General features: G+C 44.4%; 1 protein-coding gene across 7 annotated transcripts in view; it reads left to right on the top strand.

Annotated features, from left to right (window-relative positions):
• The window catches only part of CACNA1I (calcium voltage-gated channel subunit alpha1 I), a 354,183-nt gene that overhangs the window by 57,158 nt on the left and 272,423 nt on the right, over positions 1 to 24,602 (top strand). For 3 of the 7 annotated variants that reach the window (XM_083400409.1, XM_083400410.1, XM_083400405.1), the window contains exon 1: positions 15,585 to 16,390. The exons of 2 other annotated variants lie outside the window; for them this stretch is intronic. The gene's annotated coding sequence lies outside the window, so the exon portion shown is untranslated. Of the gene's footprint in view, positions 1 to 15,582; positions 16,391 to 24,602 lie in introns of those variants that run through there. 2 more of the 7 variants (XM_083400408.1, XM_083400411.1) reach the window with 2 other exon arrangements.

Below are 24,602 nucleotides of genomic sequence, written 5' to 3'. Positions count from 1 at the left end.
GAGCCACCGCAGAAGAGGCCCATTCTCGTGTTGCTGCCCTCCAGACTTCTTGCGGAGGAGGCACATGAAGAAGGGCCTCGGATGATGATCACAGGTTGGTTCAAATGGGGAGAGGTGGTCCTTGAGGTATTGCAGTCATGAGCTGTTTAAGGCATTCTAGGTCAAAAAAAGCATTAAATTGGCAGAAACTAATTGGCAGTCAGTGCAGTCAGGCCAGGATTGGCATTATATGCTCATACTGTCTTGCCCTGGTGAGCAACCTGACCTGGCTACTGAATTCTGCACTGGTTGAAGTTTCCAAACCCTTTTCAGAGGCATGTATAACGTGTTGCAGTAATCTAACCTAGAGGTTACCAGAGTATAGATGACAGAAGCTAGGCTATCCCTGCCCAATTTTCTCTCAAACTTGTTGTTTGAATTGAATTGTAGAAGTTCTGGCCTGAGGGCTTCATAATAGACCCTACGCTGTGTTTACCAAGAGCATCACTAGAAGACCATATTTTATGGTGTACTAAACTTGTAGCTCTGCCAGCAATAAGATATGCAGACGACAGCATCTCTACCACCTTGGCACTAAATCAAGTTTGCAAAAAAGAAGTGGGGGTAGGAGGAAGGAGAGATTCAAGAGATGGATGAAAAAGAAAGGGGTGGCCAAGAAGAAGAGGGCTACAATTAACATTGACATGAAACAACTTGAGAAATGTTTACATGGCATTGCCCTTTCCACCAAGCTGCACAATAGTTAGTGAACAATACATGCAAAAACTGGAGAGCATTCTAAATGAACCCCAAACCAAAAAGTGAATGTGTCTCAGGTCTTTGATTACTGTGAATAGGAGATCTATGTAGCAGAGATCTCTGCAGGCTGCTTTTTCAATTTAACCCTTGAAGATGACATTTTAAACAACCATTGGGCAAAATACATTGGGCTGCTTTGACAATGGCTAATGAGGCCACCTTCCCTCCCTCCCAGCTGTTTTCTGCTTGGAGTGGTGTTGTGGACCGGATGTGGCCAATGATGGAACACAAACCTCTTCCATGACTCTTGCTGCTGGGCAAATGAGCGCCAAATGACATGTTACAGAAGCCACATGATTGCATGGAATGTCTGCTTTTAAATAGCGGTCACGGGGTGGACTCAATTCTGAATGGAGACTGTGGTTTGGGGAGATAATCCGTTTCAACTGTGCTGTGTTTCCAGTGAAAATTAGCAACCCTCCTCTCCCCTGCTGCTAATTCCTGGATGGAAACTTGTTATTGGTGCAAATAGCAGCCTCCCTCCCAGGGGAAATAATGGCTACCAGGGAATGATTTTCTCCTGGATTGAAATGAGTACAGAGGGAAAGGGTTAATTCCCCTCCTTTTGCCCCACAGCTACAACCCTCTTTGCTCCTGTCTGCAGCTGACTGATTTTTTAAAACAAACACCCAGATACATTAAATGCAATTATGCATTTAGTGCAATGCGTAGTTTGTTCCAGGCTGGTCTGGTTCTCTCAACTTAGCCTTGCTCCCCATTCATTCAGTAGCTGTAATGTCCAGCTTCTTCTGCTTTAGAAGCTTCTTGTATCAAGCTGGAGTAAGAATCAGCAATAGAAGTTGTTGCTGCTGGGGCCTTTCCTCAGCCTGTGTACACACCCACGCCTGTGACATTTTCGAATCCTCCAGACATCCTTTTTTCTGTTATTCATTCATGAGGATCTACTCCTGATGGTATCACTGCAGTTATACAATTGTAGAGTTGGATGGGACCTGGAGGATCATCTAGTCCCATCCCTGCGATGTGGGAACATGCAACTGTCCCATACGGGGATCAAACCTGCAACCTTGGCATTACTAGCACCACACACTATGCATCGGAGCTATCCCGGCGGATGTGATCCCACTTTCAATACCGTTTGCGCTTGCAAAAGTTTCAGGGCGGATATACTGGTTTGTTTCCTGCAGAAATCCTGTAACTTTCCATACCAGAATTGTTCTGATGACAATGATATGATAATAGTGAGGAAGCATGGCAGAATAACTAATAAAGCAGAATGATGTAAATCCACCACTATTATTATATAAAGGACATATTGTGGAATACACTTGCAAAAAACCACCACTTCCAAGGGTGTCATTGTGGGCCTATCATGAGCAAATAAATAATCTCTAAGGAGGGAATGGAAGCACAGGCCTAGACATTTCTGTTCAAAGGGTGAACAGAGCCTCCAACTATCCTACTTAAGAAGTACAAGGATAGAGGCTATTTTTTCCTTTCTTTCTGTGATCTGGCCATGACTGAATATGTTTTGAAAGGCTCTCGAGCTGCATCGCTCACTGAAAGCGAGATATCTAATTGCGGTTTGCACTTTAGAAAGATCTACCTATATGAATGAAAAATAGAAAAGAATATTTCTCGCAATAGAAGAATCTTCAGAAGTTGAATAAATTAAATACACTGAAGGATGTTCCAGTTATCAGCCAGCAGAGTCGTGGATTCTTTGTTCTCAAAAGCTGCACTTGGACAGAATCCACATCGCTCTAGAGTTTTTGAGTGCAACCTTTTCGATAACAGTGAACTTGTTAGCCTGAAATTGAATCAAATCCCTGGCACGATAAGTTTGGCCGAGGTGTTAAGAGTCAAATACAATTCCTTGATTTGGCTGCAGTAACCAGAGAAGCTTCTCCAAACACCCATCCTTCTGTCAATATGTTCTGACATCTTGTTATAGCTTGCCTTTCTCCTGGAGCAGGAAACGTTCCATGTGACTAAGGGAGAGTCTTCTTCATAAACTATTTGGGAGTGAATACCAGATTGAAGTAGTGTGTGTGTGTGTGTGTGTGTGTGTGTGTGTACACGTGTACGTAGTTTCTTTTCCATCTTTGTAGTTGTTTCTCCTTACTGCTTTTAATTCTGAAACACTGCTGCAAGTATTGTAGAGAGTGTGGGGCAGAGGGTTGGGTAGGGCTGCAGAGTTGTCATCTGTGGCCACCAGTGTCAGGAATGTTGCCCAAAAGCTTAGCGTCCAGAGTGGTCACCCTAGTTTTGGTTCCCAACCCCCAGGATAGCCCTGGTGAAGCACAATAGAGTATGGTAAAGGAGGACGGTGGTAATCAAGGATCTTGGCCAAGTTGCCAAGGAAGCAGAGACTCAGTGGCTGGGGTTTTGCTTCCTTGAAATAGTCATTTGAGGAATCGGAAAGGAGATGCAATAGCTTTGAGATTGCTGAACTGTGAGACAAACAATCAAGCCCCCACTCCAGCATTGCATCACAGGCTCACTTTGAAAGTCAACTGTACCAGTGTGTTCTAGTAACTCATCTTGACCCCATTTTTAGATAAACTTTTGAAATCTGGAGTGCCGTTTTCCTCACCTCCATTCCTGCCTGCCTTGGCAGAGTGAACTGAGGAACTAAATTGAATTCCACTCTTGGACGATTCCTACGACTGGAACACTATCACACTCATTACTCTTCCCTTCTCCGCTTCATGCTTTGTTTGTTGTTTCTGTCTTCTATGGCTTATATTTCTGTAAATAGTTTTTATCTCTTCACATGAGAGCTATGTATCTCTGTGTCTCTCGCTTCCTTCATGGCCTCCCTTGCCAAGCCTTCCTTCCTTCCTTTCTTTCTTTCTTTCTTTCTTTCTTTCTTTCTTTCTTTCTTTCTTTTCCTCCCAAGAAGGTTAGTTGGTTTCAACCCTTAATCATTTGGATTCAGACACACACAGAGAGGCACAGGTGCACCTGGAGATTTCCCTAGAGCAAATGTGATCCTCCAGATGTTTGGGGCCTTCAGCTCTCATGAGCCCCAGCAATATGGCCACCAAGCAGGTATTATGGGAGGTATAGTTGAGGGCATTGAATAGGGGAGGGCTGGTACATTACCTACCATTAGGTAGTGTGACTGCAGCTGCTTCAGGTGGCAGCCGCTGATATATGTGGAGTGGTAGCAAAGAATCTTGGGAACCATAGTTTACCCCTCATGGAGTTACAGTTTCCAGTGCCCTTAGGAAACTACAGCTCTCACAATTCTTTGGAAGAAGTAATGTGCTTTAAATGTGTGGATATCTCCCTTCCGCCCACCCACCCCTTCCCAAATCCATTTGGGTTATATACTGAGTTTCCATCTGAACAAGAAGAGAAGAGTTCGCTTATGGGAGTGGTGGTCTTATAGCATCCAGAGGGCCACAAGCTCATCATCTCTGCCCGAAAGGCTCACCACTCTTCCAGATTCTGGTCCCCCTGCTGTCTCCCATCTAATGTCCAAGGAGCAGATGAGCAGCCAATGATCAGAGGGCAGCCTGGCATGCCTTGAAGCACCTCCCATTTCCATGTGCCGGTGATGGTAACACGGTTCCAGAGATCTCACTTACTTGTGCACACCTTCTATATTTCTCAGTGGGACTGCCCAGCGCCTCAGATACTCTTTCCTCTGCTTCCATCTCCTAGCTCAGGGCTGGAGATGGAAGCAGAGGAACCTGTGACCCCCCAATAGTTGCCAAACACCAACTCCCATTAGCCCCAGCCAGCATGGAGAATGGCCAGGGATGATGGAAACTGTAGTCCAACAACATCTCTGCTTTGCTTGGTCCTTTCATTCCAAGAGCACATCCAGATCACAGACATCTTGGTTTGGCATGAGCTGTAGACCAGAAATGAAGGAAGCAAAATGTAGCTCTGTGGTTTGCCATGTAGCTTTTCTGTTTCTGCGTGGGGAAAAGGAGGTTGCACGTACTTTATTTTTGGAATGCTTCTTCTTTGACTCCTGCTTTAGAGATGGCGTGGCCATGGGCATAGCCATGGGGGGGGCAGGGAAGGGCAGCTTCCCCACAAAATAAATAAATATCAATAAGAATACATAGCTAACTCATGGTCTGCCCCGCCCCCTAAGAAAAAGCCTGCCCTCCCCAAATCCTGGCTATGCCCTTGGGCCTGGCTGCACTGGTTCCACAATGGCTAACGCTTGCAGTACAGGACCAGGCAGGATGGTGTCGGATGCAGTCAATACAGGTACAGCTAAGGCAGGAAGCTTGGTTGGAAGCAATCCCTGTGAACACAGTTTGGACATGAATGTGCATCCATCTCCCTGCAAAATGAGCTTCAGCTTCTCAAAAGCCTCCTCTGAATTCTCTCAGATGTATGACCATCGCTACACCACCCAGGGCAGGACACACACTTTCCAAATGGGCACTGTGCCAGGCACCAGAACTACCTTCCCCTATAATGACACCCCCTTTAAGCTGAACCTCAGCTCCTTGCCATGCCACTGCCTCCCTGTGCCACCCTAAACAATAGGCTTATGTTGGTTCTCCCATGGGTACAGTGGCAGCAGGGGTGGGGGCGGCAGAAATGATACTTTTTAGCCCTGCATCTTGCACGGGAGCTGTCATGAAACCCAAACAGGTGATTTGATACCTGCTGTGTCTCATCAATCCCGCTGATGAAGCCATCCGGGCCTCCGATAAATGCCATAGTTACGCACGCCAGCACGAGCTCCTATGAGTCACCGCTATTGTGCATGCCGCGGCTGGCATGAACATCGGATGAGGAGCTGTTGAAGGTCAGGGTGTATCCTGCCTTGATATGTGAGGAGCCTGTCTTGTGTGCAAAACCCAGCAAGAGGAGGAAGAAGGTGATGCAGCCACTACCACCCACTCACGACTGGCAGTGCGCTCTTTATTTATTTATTTCCTCCCAGAAATTCAGGCTCGAGGCCCCACACCCTTGAAAATAGCAAGAGAATAAAAGAGAGAAGAGAGAACACGAAAATATAAAGCTGTGACATGAGCCTAACTTTAGATCTCAGAGCTGATGACTCACTCCGCCGGGGAGGGGGTTGAAGTGGCTGAGTTGGCTGTAGATTTCTGTATATATATCTCACTGAGCTAAATATACAGATTGAGAAGTTCTTCTCCTCTTCTGCTGTGGCAACTTCCATCTGCGTTGGATCCCACTCTCTCTTCATGCACTCAGTTTCTCTCTCTCTCTCTCTCTCCCCCCCCCCCCAGCTCTGCCTTTCCTAATACCCTTTTTGTAGTGGGAAGCTGAGAAACACATGCAGGCTCTCATTGGCTCCCTCTGTTTAGAGAGCAAGCCGGCAGAGGATTTGTGGCGCTTATGCTTCAGTCCTGCTATTACACATCCACGTTCAACACAAAGCTCTGCGAAATGCAAGGACTCCCCCCCACCCTTCCAAGACTGGCAAGAGCTCTCAGCCCAAGTGATTTGCCAGCTGTTGTCCTGCAGGTGGTACTGAAGCACCAGCCATGTGGTAGGACTTGTGGTGGTGATGACATTTGGTCCTCTTGCCCCTTATCACCCTCCCCAGCCCATCCCGCTGCAGAGGATAAATTGCGGATGGGACATCTTCTCATGGTAAAGCATGTAAGAAGCTGAGAGAGGATTTGGTTAGAGAACATGTAGAGCCCAACCTAGGGATGGAAGGATCTGTCATTGTTGGTTCTCTCTGTTTCTTGTTTTTCTAATCTTAAATTCAGTTCTTCACATTACTGCAGCAAATTGCAGGGGTTTTCTTTAACAACAACAAAAATAGATCCCCAGGAAAATTCATTAGCATTTTAGTGTGAACATCTTCTAATAATCATGTTTTTATATGCAATTTCCCCTAATATGCATTTTTTGTATGCTATTTCCATTAATATATTCACTCTTTCCTTTGATTCTTATCCACGCTTTCCATTGATGTATACATTTTTGCAAGTACTGGTTGGAGAACTGCATTGCAAAATTCAGATACGTGCGAATTTTGGTTTGCATATTGTTTCAAAAATTCTGAATTTGACAGGTTCATCCTTAAATGAGAAACTACCCCTGTCCTTAACCCAACTGCAAGCAGAAGGTCTGAGCTTGGGGGAAAGGTTTGAGGCAGAGAGTAAATTTCCCAGGCAGTGGAAGCAAGCAAATAAGAGACCTTGGTAAAAGACATGCTTTTTTTGTTTGTTTTCTTAACTATATGAATTTTGTCATATTAAAGTTTAAAATTTTCATGAATATTAAGAAACATATATTGGTTCCGATTGCATGAGATCAGACCGGGATGAACATGTCCTCTCCAGTCAGCTGACTATATAAACAAGCCACAACTAGTGGCTGATGCTGGATCAAGTGCTTGTGGAAAGGAACAGTATTGTTTACATGCTCATGCCTTTATAGTTGTATATCTAGCTGCATAAAGACTTATGTGTCAGAATTCCTCACCACTCTTTTCACTGATGCATTCCTTTGTATTTTTGAGTTTCAATGTTCTATATACATTTTTATTTCTTACTTAATTTTTTTTTTATCTTACTGTCCTTTATGTAAACCACTTAGGAATTTTGCATATTAAGCAGTATATAAATGTTATTATTGATTATGATGATGATAGTAGTTTTCAAGGAAGAGCTGAGCAAAAGCACCTGTTGGGAGGCTTTTATAAGTTCACTGCCTTTGGCCACAACAGCCGAGGAAAACGTGCCAAAATACTTGTTGGTGTTTGTCACGATGCATACCAATAGCATCAAAATGGAGTCATCTTTGGTAATCACTGGTGTGGTGCAGCTATAGGGATGAAGGTGAGGTGTGAACAGGTCAGGTTTTTGTAAGACAGACCCTTTAAATTCAAACATTGGCTGTGGCGGAACAGCTGGAAACCAGGAAGCCTGCCTTTCCCCTTGGGATGTGGGTGCTCATGCATTTTAAATGCTGCAAAGCAGATTGGTCAGAAGCGTGGGGGGAGAAGAAGAGAGGACGTCATCCCGCTTGCCCATCCACTTGCCCTGGGGACAGCCATTGACCCAAAGCTGCTTCTTGTCTGTGAGAATCTTCTTTCTCTCCCTGTCCCCTACTGGCATCCCCTTTCTCTGAAGCTGTTTGCAGCCAAGTCACAATGGATAGTAGTTCGCCCCCTCTAAATAAAACCAATCGCTCTCATTGAAGTCCTTTTCCTGGAGGGCTCCAATGCTCTTTAGAACTGAAAATGTACCGCTTTCCCTTCTTTACCACTGAGCACCATCGATTCAGGCGATGAAAAGGAAGGCACTTTCTTTATTTCTTTCAGAAGCCATAGAGCAGCCCCTTCCCCAACCTCTTGGTGCTGTGGGCTCCAACACCCATCAGCCCCAGCCAGCATGGCCAATGGTCAGGGAGGATGGGAGGTGTAGCTGAACAACACAGGGAGGGCACCCAACTGAGTACGGCTGATGTGAGGCAAAGTGAGTGGGGCTGCTTCAGGCGGCAGACACTTGTGGGTGTGGAGTGGTGGCAAAGTGCGCATCCCCAGCCTGCTCTGTGTCCTCAAAGGTAGCTTGATTCCCTCAGGGGTCATGGGGAATATTGTCCTGTCATCAGTGTTGAAAAAAGGTCAATGTTAGAAACTGAGATATGAAAGCTAGGAGCTAAATGGCACCGTAAACCTAGGTTATGGGTGCAACAACAGAATGTCCAGGTGTACATTTTTATAACAAGAATACAAAGCTGAAAATGAATGAACTGCAGCTGAAATCTTATGTTCATTTTTCACATGGTCTTGTCCTCATCTGAAGACTGCAAAAAACAAAGCCATACTTCCCCTGTCGGCCCCCCTAATATTCTTATGAGGGTTGCTTCTCCAGGCTTCAGAGAGTGGCTGGATGTGGGAAGGCAGAAAAAGGTCCTCCTTTCCTTCCACTCTGCAGACAAGCCCTGGATGCTTCCTATACCCCTTTCCTTCAAATAAATATATCTTTTTGGCACCACAATCAACACATATTAAAGGCCTATACAACTGATGGCAGAGACACCCACCTCATACAGTTCAGAAACATAAGACTCAAGGTTCCTTCAATGATCCCACTCCAATTTTTTATTTTAAGCATCACTGTGAAGATAACACTTTAACATGCACTCCTTAAACCATGATAACAAAGTGGCTAATATGTTTCAGATTAAAAGCACATCATACATTAAATTACATTAAACAAGGCAACGTAAACAAAACATGTTGGGTTAAAAAGTTTTCAGGTCCCCAATCCATGCACGCTTTACTTGGGAGGAAGCCCCTTTGAACTTGGTTGGGATTTACTTCTGATTAACTGTGGCAATTTTAATCTGAAATTTTAGGTGCAGTACTGTGCCCAGAGCTCAGAAACAGCTCACGTTTGTTAAATTCCCTGTTACAAAATGTGCCTGGAACAATGGATAAGGCTCAGCTGCCAGTCTGGTTTCCTTTACTATATGGACTTGGGGTGGGGTGGCCACTGATTGAGGCCATCTTCTTTTTACCTCGGACAGCAAAGTGTTTTGTATCAGTGTGAATAGTTAAATAGTGAGTGTTTTTAGACTTTCTCTCTCTCTGCTCACACCCACCTCATAAATTTAAAGCGCATTTAATGCACATGAGCAAACTATAGTTCTCAGGATTCTTTGAGGGAAGGCATCTGCTTTAAATGTATGGTGTGGATATCTATCTATCTATCTATCTATCATCTATCTATCTATCTATCTATCTATCTATCTCTATCTATCTATCACCATCATATATCTATCTAATCTTTCTGAAATCCATGTGGCTTAAACACCAAGTTTCCATCTGAGCAAGTTCAGAAGAGTTCCACTTTTTTTTAATAGGTTTCACAAATGAGCATCTGTATGAAAAATGAATCAAGACATTCTCTCTCTTGCCTGCTGGGCTGTCCTCCGCAGCCCTCGCTCATAGATTTCTCCCTGTATTGGTATGAAGAGTTTGTGAGTCTAAGTTCAAAATAATGCCAGGCAGTCTGGATCAATAGAAGATGCCTTGAAGATGCAGTTGGACCTTTTTGTTCTTCTTTCTACTCATAGCATTTTATTACTAACATTCCTTCTCTCAGCTCCTGTTTTCTTTCCCCACCACTTTTTCCTCTCTCTTCCTTTTCCTCTCTTTCCATCTCCAACATCTCAGTCTCTTCACTGCCCTCTTTCTCCTTCTCACATTGATATTCATGCATGAATAAATTCAATTGCATTTCTCTCTCCCCTCCACCCCGAAAAGCTTGTTGGTGTACTGTAGACATGTGAAATCATAATGCTCTGCTTTATCATTTGTGCAATAGCATTGAAATCCTTCTTTCTCAGCCTGTCCTCTCTGAGGGGGGAAAAAGACAGCAAGGGGGGGGGGGGGGAATAGAGCTGTGCAGCTTGGCAACAAGGAACACAGAGGACCAGTTCGGATGTGGTGATACAGTCTTTTCAGACGACCTTACCACCTTGAGGGGGTTTTTTGGGGTGTGTGTGTGAGTAAAGCAGGACATGATAGAGGTGTATAAAATTGTGTGTTGTGTGGAGAAAGTGGCTTGGAAGAAGTTTCTCTCATAATACTAGAACCAGGGTTTATTAAGGAACATGAATGTTGGATGCTTCAAGGACAGACCAAAGGACATACTTCCTCACACATACTTAAACTATGGCATTTGCTCCCACAAGAGGTAGTGATGTCTGCCAACTTGGATGACTTTAAAAGAGGAACAGGAAAATTCACGGAGGATAAGGATATCAATGGATGCCAACCATGATTGCTATGTTCTACCACCATTTCCAGAAGCACCTCTATATACCAGTTGCTGGGAATTACTAGTGAGGAGATGCTGTTGCACTCAGGTCCTGCTTTTGGACTTCCCATAGACATCTGGTTGGCCACTGTGAGAAGAGGATTCTGGACTAGATGGGCCATTGGTCTGATCCAATAGGCTCTTCTTAAGTGTTTCCTTTAGGGAGATGATCAACTGCAAGCCTTTCACTATGAACCTTGCACTCCAGATCAAGAGTTCACTGGCGAGAGGGTGCTTAGCCTATTATCTATTACAACCCCAGAATATTTTACTGCAACTGATGCTACTAACTTGTTAACTAAGTACTCTCAATCTTACACTATATTTGACACTTCTTTTCTGTGTGTAATACACTGTACTTTACATTTTATACATTTCATCTTTTATATTTCTCCTTGCATGAACTGCCCAGTTCTACAATTGATTGAGATCATTGATCTTTATTCTCTCTTGCACTGCCATGCTCAAATCTCATATTTTAAAGCATTGTTTAAAATGCATTTCAGAGGCTACTACACCTACCCTTGATCAACATCACAGGATGCACCACTGGGAACCTGATGTGAGGTGGAAGCAGAAACAGTTGCAAGGACAAACTGGATCACAGGGAAAATATTATGGACTTAATATGCCCCCTGAGGTATTGCAAACTGTTACAGAAAACCAGAGAGCTGGGGTTACCTTGCAACTGGGTGTCTGCCTCTCGATCTCCACACCGTTCTAAATCACCAGGGAAAGATAACTGGGAGGGAAGGAGAGAAAGGGCTTCATCTGCATGCATCATTCTACTGATGGTGCTCATATCTGTAGCCACTAAAAAGATGCCTGACAGTGGAGAAGCTTAAAGTCAGACCCAATTTAGTGTGTGCTTGAATGAAAAATAGTTAATGCCGTTCCATGTTACACATTGCCTAATCTATCTGCCTCCACAAAATCTTTGAAGGAAGAAAATAACTCGGGCTTCCTCAACCTCGGCCCTCCAGATGTTTTTGGTCTACAACTCTCATGATCCCTAGCTAGCAGGACCAGTGGTCAGGGATGATGGGAATTATAGTCTCAAAACATCTGGAGGACCGAGGTTGAGGAAGCCTGAAATAACTCTATATAGCAAGATCTTTTATGGCAGAAAAGAAACATAAAAGGCATTGATTTCCTCTTGCAATGTTCTGGTTTGAAAAGGGGGCAAGACTGCTTGCTTTTTGGTAGAGATAGTTGACCCTGTAGTTCTCAAGGGCATGTTGACTGCATTAGAGCTAAAATGATCTTTGGCTAGTTGTGGTTCTGGTCAATTTACTTTAATAGAGCAGCAATGATTTGAACCTAGTAGGAAGTCATTGGCCCAATGATTTTGATGGAGGGACAGAAGAACTCCCATTAGACTTGCTGCAGAGCTGGGAGGAAAGTGAAGGCTGCTTAGTCCGGTCTTTACTGGACTGGGTACACACACCCCAACAGACTGTGTCTGCATCCACAAAATGTTTTGTTTTAGAATCAATAGAGACTTGAATACTTTCCACCCCCACACCTCCCCGTGTAGTCCACACACAATTTCAATCTATTGCATACTTTTTGCTCCTGAAAAGTGCTTCTTGAGAAACCAGTTTCATTTGAAAAATAAAAACTCATTGCAAAGTGATTCTACATTACTCTGAAGTTTGTCCACTTGGAAAACAGATGAAAACAGATGTGGGTGGTCCTGGCAATGAGTGGGTGTGTCCACACCTGCCCAATGATTTTGTGGGCAGACATATACCAGTGTTTCAGTCACCACTTCCTTCTTCATTTGGGGCATGTGCAGAGAGGAAAAGGCATGGATAACCTCATCAAGGGGAAGGTTTTTGACCATGTATCAAGTTGCCATGCTCACCCTTGTGGATGACAGGATCTAGACTCACTCTAGTTGCAATCAGCATGCTGAGGATGAGCACAAACAACTCCAGACCGAGAAAGCTCCATTTTTGTGCCACAAAAAGCTTAGTGTGTACACAGCCTACATCATTCATATATAAACAGAAAACCAAAGCATGAAAGATGCAGCATGCTAGAGAGGCTTTCAGGTGAAGGAATAAGAGCCCCTTCACGTACCCATGTTTGGCATACCGAGAATCTGCTTCATTTATATTCTCATCTAAACTTACAGGAATAGTGCGTTAGCACAAATCTATTGAATGTAGGTCAACAGAGGTGCAGTAAATGCGGAATAAGCTGCAAACCAGGAGCACAATGAAGTCGAACCACTGTATGATGTGCCAAGCCCTGCATGGATTCTCTCAACCCACATTCCCAACATGCCAAATTGGTTGCTAAGAGTAGTAAAGCTCAAAAAAGTGAGTTATGTCACATGCTCCGTGCTGCAAACCTAGCAAAAAGTAGGTCAATGGTGATGCGACAAATCTGGATTGAGCTGCAAACTGAGAGCACAGCGAAGCACCACCACCACCGTGCCAAGCTCTGCATGGATCCACTCAATCCACATTCTCAACATGCCAAGTTGGTTGCAGATAAGCTAAGCAAGACTCAAGAAAATGAATCATGCCACATGGTACACATGGAAACAGAAAATCTTCCGTTGCCTGCCAAAAGTACCTTCTTTGTCAGAGATAAAATTGCACTATCTGTTGCGCAATGAGTTTCCACTAGCATAACTGTTGATTCCTTTTTCGCACAACATTAAAACTCACCCATCCTTTAGTGCAAGAGACTGCGTGAGTGGACAGAGAATGATGGGTATCCAGCCCAAGGCTAGGGATTATTAGGAAAGATGCCTTTATCCAAAAATGTGGTGCAGCCTAATTGGGGAAACTATGCATCTTTCTATGAAGCTAGACTGTGTTCAGGTGAAAAGCAAACAGAAGCAGGGGATGTGATTGAAAAAACCACCACCCAAATGTGCTAAGGAACTTCTACACTAGCAATGAATAATTTTTGCGTAGTGCATGTTAAGTCCTGATTACATGCATAAAGAGTGTGGACTTTAATTTTGATAGTGTGGTGTGGATGCCCATTCTACAATAAAGTGGTTTGACTGATAATAGTTGCTACATTATAATACAGGCATGGAACAGGGAAGCAGCCGGAGAAGAAAAGAAAGAGAGACTGGGAAAAGAACTATGAGTAGAGGGGTGTCCTTTTTTCCATCCTTGGGGCCTCCGGGGAAACTCACCAAACCTATTGTGCTTGGAACAGGGTATGAGGAGTGTTAACTCTGTATTTTTGTAATGTCTGTTATTTAAGCTGTCTGTTATTACACCGCTTTGATATAGTTTTATATATTAAGTGGTATCAAAATGGTGTAAATAAATATAATAAACACTGCAGCACCAATTCTACAATAAACTCACACCTGGATGTGCCCAAAGTTCACCTAAATGTGCTTAGAATCCCTCTTCAGATCCTCACGCTGAACGTGAGCCAGTCTGAAGCGCATATAGGGATGTTGGTGGTGGGGCTGGCATGCCTGGAGCTCCCCACTTTTTACATATAAAATAATATTATTTTAAAGCAAATTTTCTTTTATGAGGAAAAGGAAAAAGAGAATGTAAAAATAAGAAGTGGGGGAAATAAAGAGGAAAAAAATATTATATACTAATAATAGCAACTCACCATCATTTCATATTGTGAATACAGTGACCGTCAGTACATGGATCTTATATATTTAGTTTAAGTGTTTTTACTATTCTGCTGGGAGCCGCCCAGAGTGACTGGGAAAACCCAGCCAGATGGGCAGGGTATAAATAATAAAATAATGATAATGATAATGATAATGATAATAATAATTTCAATGTAAGTCCTCTAGATGTCCAAATGGGTACCCACATGAGATTGACACCTATATGAAATATGTTTGAATGTAGCCAGGGCAGTAGGCCCCCTCCCCACTTTAAGACCAGATGCATTTACTCTGAACACATCAGTAGGGCTTATGCACCTTTTCAAACTGTTTAGATAAGTGTGGAAGAAGTCAGAGTATGTTTTTGTACCAACTTATGCAGTAGTGCCTCCACGCACTTCCCTTTGGAAGGTTCTGATGGAATGGCTTGTTAAGTGCCAGCTTGCAGAGAGATGGGGTAGACATTTGATTCTGTTTGAAGTTAAAAGTGAAGCTACCCAATTCACATTTTCTGAAACAATATGTGAACTGAGACACAGTCATCCTTCAAAATGTGCGCTTCTCTTAATTTTGCAATGCCAAATAATGTGCACACATATACGGGGGTACACAGAGAGTGTGCATTTTAGTGAAAATAACATATTAAATGCACTCTATTAGGGAAATTTGCTTTGCAAAAGTGCATATGTTAGGCAGAGTTACATGCAAATGTGTGTATGTTAGAAAGTCATACAAAAATGCTGATTAATTTTCATGTGTTGTTTTTTTTTTTAAATTTCAAACTGATGTGGAACTGTGGAAAAGTGAATTTATGTTTGGAAACTGAGAAACTGAGGAAAACAAAAATTGGCATATTTGCCTATCTGTAATGTGCCATAATCCTAATTTAGGAGTGTAGCCCCAAACTCCCTGTAACCAAACATGTTGCCTGCCCTCCACACTCACATTACAACATGTTTTTGGTGAATTGTTTTCAGTCTGATCCTTGCTTGGAAGTGACTTGTTGGCAATCCAAGAAGCAGCAGTTTTGTTCTAGGCGCCTCCAGACATGTGTTTATTGTGGGATCGTTGCACCACATGTATACAAGTGGTTTTTGTTTGTTTGTTTTGCAGCATCCAAACGTCATTATCGTCCAAACACCAGCCCACATTTCCCCCAATTTTAATCCAGATTATATCCAGGGAAAATCCAATTAACGACAACAAAAACCTGTTGCCAATCAGTGACCCATTTGGCAGCCCACGCATTTATAGCACCAAGTTCCCCTCTGGAAATACCTTCCATCTCTCTGAAAAGGGGGTAAATTCACAATCTCCTCCCAACCTATAGGGAAAAACCTGAAGTCCTTCTCAGATGAAAAACTGGAAATGAAGACGCATAGTGTGTGTGTCTGTTAACCAGTCATCTTGAGCCCAACAGCGGAGAGCTGGGGCAGAATTGTGTGTGTGTGTTGGGGATGGGGAGAGCGAGCGAGCGAGCTTCATCCCTTTCCTTCTCCCCTAAAATTGCCTTCCAGTAATTGTAGGTTTCCCCTAAAGACATTTGGTGTCACTGTAAGGACAGCATTTTTCTCTGTCTGTTCAGCGATTCGGTTGCTTTCCCGGTGCATCCACTCTGCGAAGCCTGAGCCGAGCCTAGCATAAGGCACAGCGCGGGAGAAAGAGAAAGCAACGGCAGACGACCCTCTCCTCTTCCTCTTCCAGGCTTCCCTACCAAACTTCTCCCCTGCCATCTTCCACCTCTCCTCCTTCCTTCCTTCCCTCCCTCCTCCTCTCGCTCACCTGGCTCTTTCCTGGGAAGATCGCTCGCTCGCTCGCTCTCCTTCCCCCTCTCCATCCAGCCCCCTTTCCCACCCCGACGCGCAAGGGCGCGCGCGCCAAGAGTTCCAGCTCAGGCTCCCAACCTTCGGACTCCAGCCTGAATCGGAGGCAGGTTTTTTTTTTTACCATGTATTTCCCCTTTAAACCTTCTCCTGCCTCCCAGCCCTCGCCGCCGCTTCCAGCTATGGATCTAACGCAACTGCACACTCTCCACTCCCCGGCGCTCAGCTGATCCTCATCGTCTTCTTTTTTTGGGGGGAGCCCCGTTGTAGATGTGCGCGCGCGTGTGGGGTGTCTTTTTTCTTTCCTCCCCCCGGCTGGGAATTTTGTCAAACTACCTTCTTTTTCAAACTTCTCTGGACCTGGACTCCCCCCACCCCTTCCTCCTCGGATATTTCTCTTCCATGCAAAGGTAGGTGACGAGAACACACCTGGCTAACCTATTGCCTGGATGGCTTTTGTTTGTTTGTTTGCTCTTTTCTTTTTAATTAAACAAAAACGGGGAACTTGGGGGCTGTGGCCAACTAAGTTGTACTTAGAGTAGACCCATCGAAATGCAATGAAGGGACCCAAGTTAGGCATGCCCGTTCATTTCAGAGGGTCTAGCCTGACTAATGTTGGAGGCGACCCTTTGGAATCCTCTCCCCATAAGCGTTTCACTTCCGCACCTGTTTCCTCCTCGAACAGTAGAAATAATAACCTTTAAAAAACAGACCAAGCCTCTCTCTGTGGGGCTCCCGCTGCTTCTGTTTATCCCATAAGTGATCATCATTTCTATGGGGAAGGTGGGGTGGTGATCGAGTGTGCAGGGCATGTAACTAGTGATATATCTGCAAAATTGTTCCAGGAAAAGATCTGTGTGCGTAGGACCAATAACATGTTCCCTTTATGTGTGATCTTGTATGTCTCTAAATATGGCATAGCAGGTATGAAGGACATATAATATCTGACATGGATTCCTTATTGTTCTGTGGGGGGTGGAAAGGAATGGGGAGGGCTCAGAAATTCGCCCTTCCTGGACCAGGCTTTCCTCTTTCTATTTAACTTTTGGCTAAACCATCTCATAGCAAAAGATGTTTGGCTCTGCTGCTGCTCCTACCCCTTAATTTGACTCTGTGTTTAAAAGCCCTGGGATCTCTTCACAATGTTGTTGTTTAATTTGTTTTTTTGGGGAGTAATCCTACAGTGGTTGTTATTTCCTGGCAATTGTCTGTGCAGTAGCCCAAAGTGCTCTGGAGAGGATAGCAGTTGGAAAACACTTTATAATGCAACAAATGATTAATTATTCTCATTATTTGGAGCATGTGGGAAAGCTGTTTCCAAGAGGGAGAGCTTATAAAAAAAAGGGGGGGGGATTATGTGTACTGGCAAATGTTTAGCAGTCTCTTCCTCCCACCTCTCTCCTCTTCTCTCCCCCCACCTCCTTGCTTTTGTATCGTTTTGCAACACTCAAGTGAATTCAGTTTGTTTCATGGACACAGGCAACAGTCGGATGAGAAGTAGCTGGAGGTTTGGGGGATGGCAGGGAAGGGGGATGATTTCAATAACAGTCATTGCCTAGAAAATGAAAAACAACAAAAAGGAACCCCCAGCTCACACTGGTTTTCCTTCCAGGCGGAAAAAGATTGATGAGAGAGGTGTTGTCTGGTTCTGTTTAGGGCTTTGGTTTTCTCTCTCCAGCCACTCTCCAGTGATAGTTGGTATTAGTTCCCCTGTTTCATATAGCAAGCTTGCTGATCTCTCCAAAAACCAGGATGGTAATTAATGGTTTGTTTTCTTATTAGCAATTGAGAAGGGAGGGCTCACCAAACTCTTGACTTCCTCCCCTCTCATCTTGTTTTGGATGCGATGCTTCCAATTCTCCCAAAGCAACTTTTTCAAAATTACTTACCCATGGGGTGGTGGAGCTGGTGGGAGAAGCCTCAGCCTTATAGGTCATTTCAGATGTGTGGGGGATCATGGATGGATCTCTGCCTTGACAGATTCTCTGTACACATTCCAACAAGCTAAAGTGGGTTGTGAAGCTGCAAAATATCACGGTATTAATGGCATATAATTCTCTACTGGCTGAAATGGGGTGGGTGGGCTGCAAGGGAGATATTCCCTTTCAGTCTAGACAAGCCTTCTAGAAGGTCACCATCTTCTTGCAGGGGAGGGTGCAGGTGCACCCTCATACCAGTGACACATGGACACGCATCCTTGTGCGCCTGACTAGCTTTGGAAGAAATGTCACATTACCCCGCTTTACAAAGGGGGCAGTAGTTATCCAGCTGCGGCTGGCATTTGTGAGTGTGTCCTGTTGTTTCTGGAAAGAATGGGGAAAGCAGGTTTCCCAGGCATCTCACTAGAAAGCATGTGCCTGGGCACTTGCAGGCTCAACATGCAGAGCAGACCTGGCACCTGCCTCTCCGTATGGTTCAGAAGCACAAGCTCTATGTGCAACAGTGGGAAGAGGCGTTGATGGCTAATTCTGTGGGTGAAGGTTGAATACTGTATGTCTGGAAGTGCTTAGGAGTGACCTCCCTTGCTTTTCTACATAATTTTTATTTCGAGCTTTTCCACTTTAGTTGCAACTTCACTGTGGTGAAGGTGGCAAGAGCACTAGAGGATGCTGCATATGCTATGGGTTTGTGGGAAAGGGCCAGAGCTCAGTGTCAGAGCATGCAGAAGGCCCTGTGTTCATTCCCCAGCGTCTCCATGTAGAGCTGAGAAAGACTCTCTGCCTGAAATCCTGGAGAGTCAATGCCAGTCCATGTGGGAACCCTGAGCTAGATGGTCCAGTGGTATGACTTGGTCTAAGGCAGCTTCCCATGCACCCATGTTTATCCTGGGGGAGTTGCTGGATCTCCCCATATTATGCTGTCTGAGTTGATGGATACAGGAGACTGAACTGGGGCACCAACATTTTATGTTTTCCACTCAATCCAGCCAATATATAAAAAGGAATGGCTCATTCATCTAGAAATCCACTTCAGTGCTGCCACAGCTTTCTTTCATCCCTACACTTTCTTCAAGGAACTCTGGGTGAAATACATGGGGGTTATCCTGTTTTTTAAGCAGATTAGTCTGGGATCTGAACTTGGGCCTCCTTAGTTCAGCACTCTGAACATTGCCGCACTTGCCACCATGAACCCCATGCAGGGATAGGGGACCTTAGTCCTCCAGTTGCTGCTGGACTCCCCAGCTCCCATTGGCCCCAGTTAGTATCGACAATGAGCAATGCATGGTGGGCATTGTAGTCTAGCAACATCTGAGGGCCGCAGGTCCTCCATCTCTGTGATACATATGATTTATCCCCTAGTAGGGGATTTTTCACCACTGCTGAATTATTTCTATATATTTCATTCCTTGAGAGTTCTTTCCTATACTGTTTCATTGCTTCAGGTGCATAACAATGACTTACCACCGCAAATATATGTGAAACAGATGTATATAAAACAGGATAAATGCATGGTAAATGCTAAGGACTCCACTTCCTCTGGTTTGACCATGCTCCCCAAAAGCCAGGTGAAGCAGTCAAGTCCAGCAAGTGCCCCTGCCAACATTGGCTCAGGACTACTGAAAGCGAGAGGTAAATATTATTGGTACAGCAGCTGTGTGCAGAAAGGCTGGGGTGCTTCCATTTGAAAGATATATCAGCTGTTGGGCATGCTTGCAGCCATGGAGGCCTGTGTCAGTCTCTTTGCCTTTAGTTCAAAGGGCATAGTGTGATGATTTGCAGAGTCAACTCAGGTGACACAGCCCAAAGGAACTGCGTTCCTTAAAATCTCAGGCAGTCCTATGATTCTTTTCTCCAGCACATCTTTCCACACTTCTGCTGAGTGTGAAATTGTGCATCTGGAGAAGCAGGCAGCAATCCGCAATCCGGACACACAGCCCCAAAGCACTTGTGTAACAAAGGCCACAGTGAGTAGTTTCTGTGGTTTGCAAAATAGCTAGTTGTACTTCATATAGTGAGAAGGATAAGGAGTTGTGGGGAGAAAGGGGAATTTTGAGACATGAAAAGTCTGTAAGGCTGTGTATCAGTCTGTCAGTATGTGTGTGTTGCTGTGCAAACCCTTGCTGTTCTCCAGCTCATCTCCCTCTGGTTCACTCAATGCACTTCCATACCTGACTGTCCTTTCTGCTTGCTCTGACACTCCTGGTCTCCTTGCTTCTTCCAGCCCCAAGTCCACTTCTGCATTTCAGTCGTGACGGTTGCAGCATCTCCCAAGTGAATCCAGATTGGGAAACTCCATAAAGCTCTGCCTGGTGCAACTCACTTTATTACAGCAGCCTTGTGCTTCAATAAAGAAATGCCCAAATATTGCAGATCTTCGGAGTGGGAGAGGAGAGGATAAACTTGTATCACTTGTGGATGGGGAAGGGAAAGACTAGAATCTCAGCCACTGCACATAATGACACACAGAAGTCATTTGATGCATCTTCTTTGATTTTAAATGCCGAAATGTGGGTGGGCTTTATTCCTGTTTATTTCTTGTTGCAAAAGAGAAACAACAATTAAAAAACAAACAAATCCAATCCCATTGGACTCATAACTGTGTGAATGCAGCAGAATTCATTAAAATAACCAGGCTCTGATTTGCTGGAAGCTGTATATTTCTAAAAACTGGTCCAGCAGCCTAGGGCCTGCTTCTGAGTCTTTATACCTGCCGGTGGGCTATGTTTCAGTCAATGGACCTTTGCGTGAGCTGACCCGTTGTATTTTAGGATTAAGGCCACAGGGTCTCTCTGCTTTAAAACCAACTGACAGAATCGTGGGCATTCTAGCTGCCTCCTCACCAAGTGATTTGTTGCTTAAAGTCTCACAGCTGAACATGTGAATCACCTGCGTTGAAAGGCATTGCATCTGCAGTGACTTCAAAGCTCTGTCTGTGATAATTTAACTGTTTATCAGATGGCTGTTCCACACATGCTGGTCTCCCTTTGATGTTGCACTTGTTGCATTATGAATGTGCATGTGCAAACTTGTCATCACTTCCCCATCCAAAAAATAACCGTAATGGCTCTTGGCTTCTATAGGCAAGGTGCTTTGAGGGCTTTGGATGTAGTCTGCCTTTCATTTTGGTGTACGTTTGTTATTTGGTATTGTACAGTTAGAGAAAGCCACTATGGACATACTGTACTCAATTGCACTTGAACGGGCCCCATGTTGTTCATTATCTGAAGAGGCTGTTTTGTAAAGTGTGCCTTTCAATTATCAGCTCCGTCGTCTGTCTGTCCCCCCTCCCCCACATCAATTTGTCATGACTCCCATAACCACTGTGCAACTTTGGAACAGAGGCAGGAAAAGAGAGTGTGCATGCGCTGAGTTTTGGGGCAGGCAGACTGAATGGAGGCGGCAGAGGACAGGTCAGTGACTGATAATGTGGAAGAAAGCAGGTTAGGTACAAGAAGTCTGGACATGCAGTGGGAGGACACAGTGGCCTCCTCTAGGGACACGTTATCCGCAGTGAGGCTAGCAGATCTTGATATCCTGTAGTAGCATCAGAAGGGCCATAACTCAGAGGTTGAACATCAATCACTGGCAGCTTCCTATGCTCTCCAGGCGCCACGGGGTTTCCCCAAGCCCTGAGGAATATGGGCTGCTGTAGCAAACTCCTAGCTGGCTTGCCCTGCCCATTCTCACCTCCCAGTGCTTTGAGAGCTGGTGCCTGAGCCATAAGACTCCTGGTTTGAATCTTGTCTGTGCAGGTGCACAGGTGGTGACTGATAGTGTGGGACTTCCTCAAAGCTAGCCAGTGAGTTCATTGCTAAGCTAGGACACAAACCCAGCTCTTCATATCCCACAAGTTATTCATGGGATCACACTGGTGGTCTCTTGGAATTCTCATCCCTCTTGCAGCAAGTGAACCAGTCCATTCTAAATGTAGTGCCTGACCTAGTTTAAAGTTGTTGATATACGCTTGTAGGCAGAGAAATGAGCCATGCATTGTTTACCAAAAGCCACGTAGACCTATGGATAGTGTTGTAGGCTTGGATCCATGAGCCTTGGGTTCAAAATCACCACTCTTCCTGTACCTTAGGAACATCACTTTCTTAGCCTTCATCCTCCATCTGTAAAAGGAGAATAGCAGCTTACGTCAGAATTGTTTTGAGGACAAATGAGAGAACATTTGCTATGTACAGTAAAAGCATATTAATAATAACTTTTAGAAGAGCATTTCAGGCTCTTTTGAAATAGTAAAAGAGGCCAAAGCCTAAACTACTTTTGGAAAACATTATTTCCATTTAAGCATTGAGAATTGCTTGGGATCCGTAGATGAAAACTGACCTTTCAGATAGGTAGGCCAACAACTGCCCACATTTTTCTTCATTGAGAGCAACACCTCTGGATCTGCCCTGAACTGCACACACTGCAGATGGAGCATCATGTAATAAATTAGTAGTGCTTTCTGCACTTAGTTTTAAGTGGCCTTGTGGTAGATCCACATGTGGATCATAACGTTGCAACCTTGTCTTCCAGTAGCCGCACACCAGTAAAGCCACGTCTGCTGTGCTTTAGCAACAGAAGACAGTGGGGAGGAGGGTTTTCAAGGTAGCTCAAAAAGTAAGAATGGTGAGGCACAGTTTCAGGGATCCTTGAACTAGGAACCTTAGAGCAGGAGTGGGAAACCTCAGATGCATATATGGCCCTCTAGGCCTCTCTTGTCCGGCCTTGGAACTATTTCCTCTTTTCCTAGGCCACACCTATTCTGACTGGCCTTGCTCTGCACCCCAGTAAAGCACGTTTGCTTTGGTGGCCCATTATCTTGAATGTGATGATGCCTCTTCTTGGCTGGGTAGAGGATGGAGAGGCATAGATCCAAAGTCATGGTTTTGCCTTAGTTGGAAGGTAGCCTATTGTACAAAGGCTGTTTTCCTCTGACGCCACGCACTGCTGCTATGTGGCCCTCAGGAGTTGTACATGAGGGAATGATAACTTTACTTCATTAAGGTTTGTCTCAGTTGTGATCATAGGAAGGTTTGTGTATTTCACCCCACATCCATCCTGTCCTTGATGTTCATATAACTACAGTACAGGTTGTTGTTTTTTTTAGCTCAAATGAGCTAAAAATGCTCCACTCTCTGGTTCTGGCATTTTAATCACTCTATTAGATTAGAATCTCCCTTTTGCAAGCATTCTCAGGATTGGTTTATGAAGTCAGTACAGTGGTACCTCTGGTTAAGTACTTAATTTGTTCCGGAGGTCTGTTCTTAACCTGAAACTGTTCTTAGCCTGAAGCACCACTTTAGCTAATGGGGCCTCCTGCCGCCGCCGCACCACCAAAGCACGATTTCTGTTCTCACCTTGAATCAAAGTTCTTAACCTGAAGCACTATTTCTGGGTTAGCGGAGTCTGTAACCTGAAGCATATGTAACCTGAAGCGTATGTAACCTGAGGTACCACTGTATCCCTTTATTCGCACAATCAGGCTGGTAAAGAGTCAGGCTCTGCTACTGTTTCAGTGACTATTTAGGAAAACGTCCTCACAACCTTGAATACACCCATATCTTCCATCCAGGATTAATTAACCTGAAGTGTACTCACACAATCCCTAAAGTGGAATGGTTTGTGTGTTTTGGAAGACTGGAAAATGCCTCCCACTTTAACCATTGTAGTTTGAAACATCATTTGCTGTAAATTTATCTGAATTAATGTACAAATGTATTTGTAGCAGTAGTTAATGGTTTTGTATGTTTGGTATTTGGGTTAATAATGGTTAAGATGAACAAATCTGGCATGTAGATGTGAAGGTGATTTTACTTTCTGCACCTTTGACTTTTATTGATGGTCTTGCTGAGGTCTCCACTGGTGTGATTCTGTGTACTTCCATACTTCCAGACTGTCACTAATATCTGGTGGGATTCAGTCACATCTCTACAAATTATGGCTGCATTATTGAAGCCAGTTTGGAACTCTTGCAAAACAAACCCACTTCCCCTAAAGGTCAGACCTTTCCCGATAAGGAAAGTGTGGGATGATGCTTGGTAAATACAACATCATCTACCCAGACAACAAACAAATCAGGCTGAGTGTTCATGAAATGGATCACCAGGAAGCAGCTTTTAACCCAGGAGAGGCTAACTCTGTGTCCCTCCTGATATTGTTGAAGTCCCAAGTCCCATTAGCCTCACCTACCATGGCCAGTGAGCAGTGATGATGGGAGTTGTCATGTGGAAACATCTGGAGAGCCATAAAAGAGCCACCTCTAACTCTTGGCAAATAACATTTGTTTATTGGGAATCTCCCTGATTTTTATTTCCCCTGTAGGTGTGTTTCCAATCGGCTAGCTATTTGGATTGGTTGTAGTGGAGCCACAACAAACAGAGGGTTGGCCTAAGTATTAAACATAGGATACTATATTGTGTGCATCCCATTCCCTCACTTGGTGAAGGTGGCAAGAACACTAGGTGTCTGGTTTGTCCAGCGCACAGCACATCTTCAGGCTGCCCCCAATATAATATTTGAGGGAGCAGAAGCCCCCAAAGCTGATGGACATTGCAATTCAAATGGTGTGCGTATGCTGTATTTTGTGATCGATTATGTGGGACAGGGCTTACCTGCCCCCCAATATTTTATTCAAGTTGGCACCCCTGACCTCTACAATTTTTTGGGAAATAAATCAGGAGTACAGGAAATC

The sequence above is a fragment of the Podarcis tiliguerta genome (genome assembly GCF_965153285.1).
Source record: "Podarcis tiliguerta genome assembly, chromosome: 10".
NCBI lineage: Eukaryota > Metazoa > Chordata > Lepidosauria > Squamata > Lacertidae > Podarcis > Podarcis tiliguerta.
This window is presented reverse-complemented; position numbering and strand designations above follow the sequence as displayed.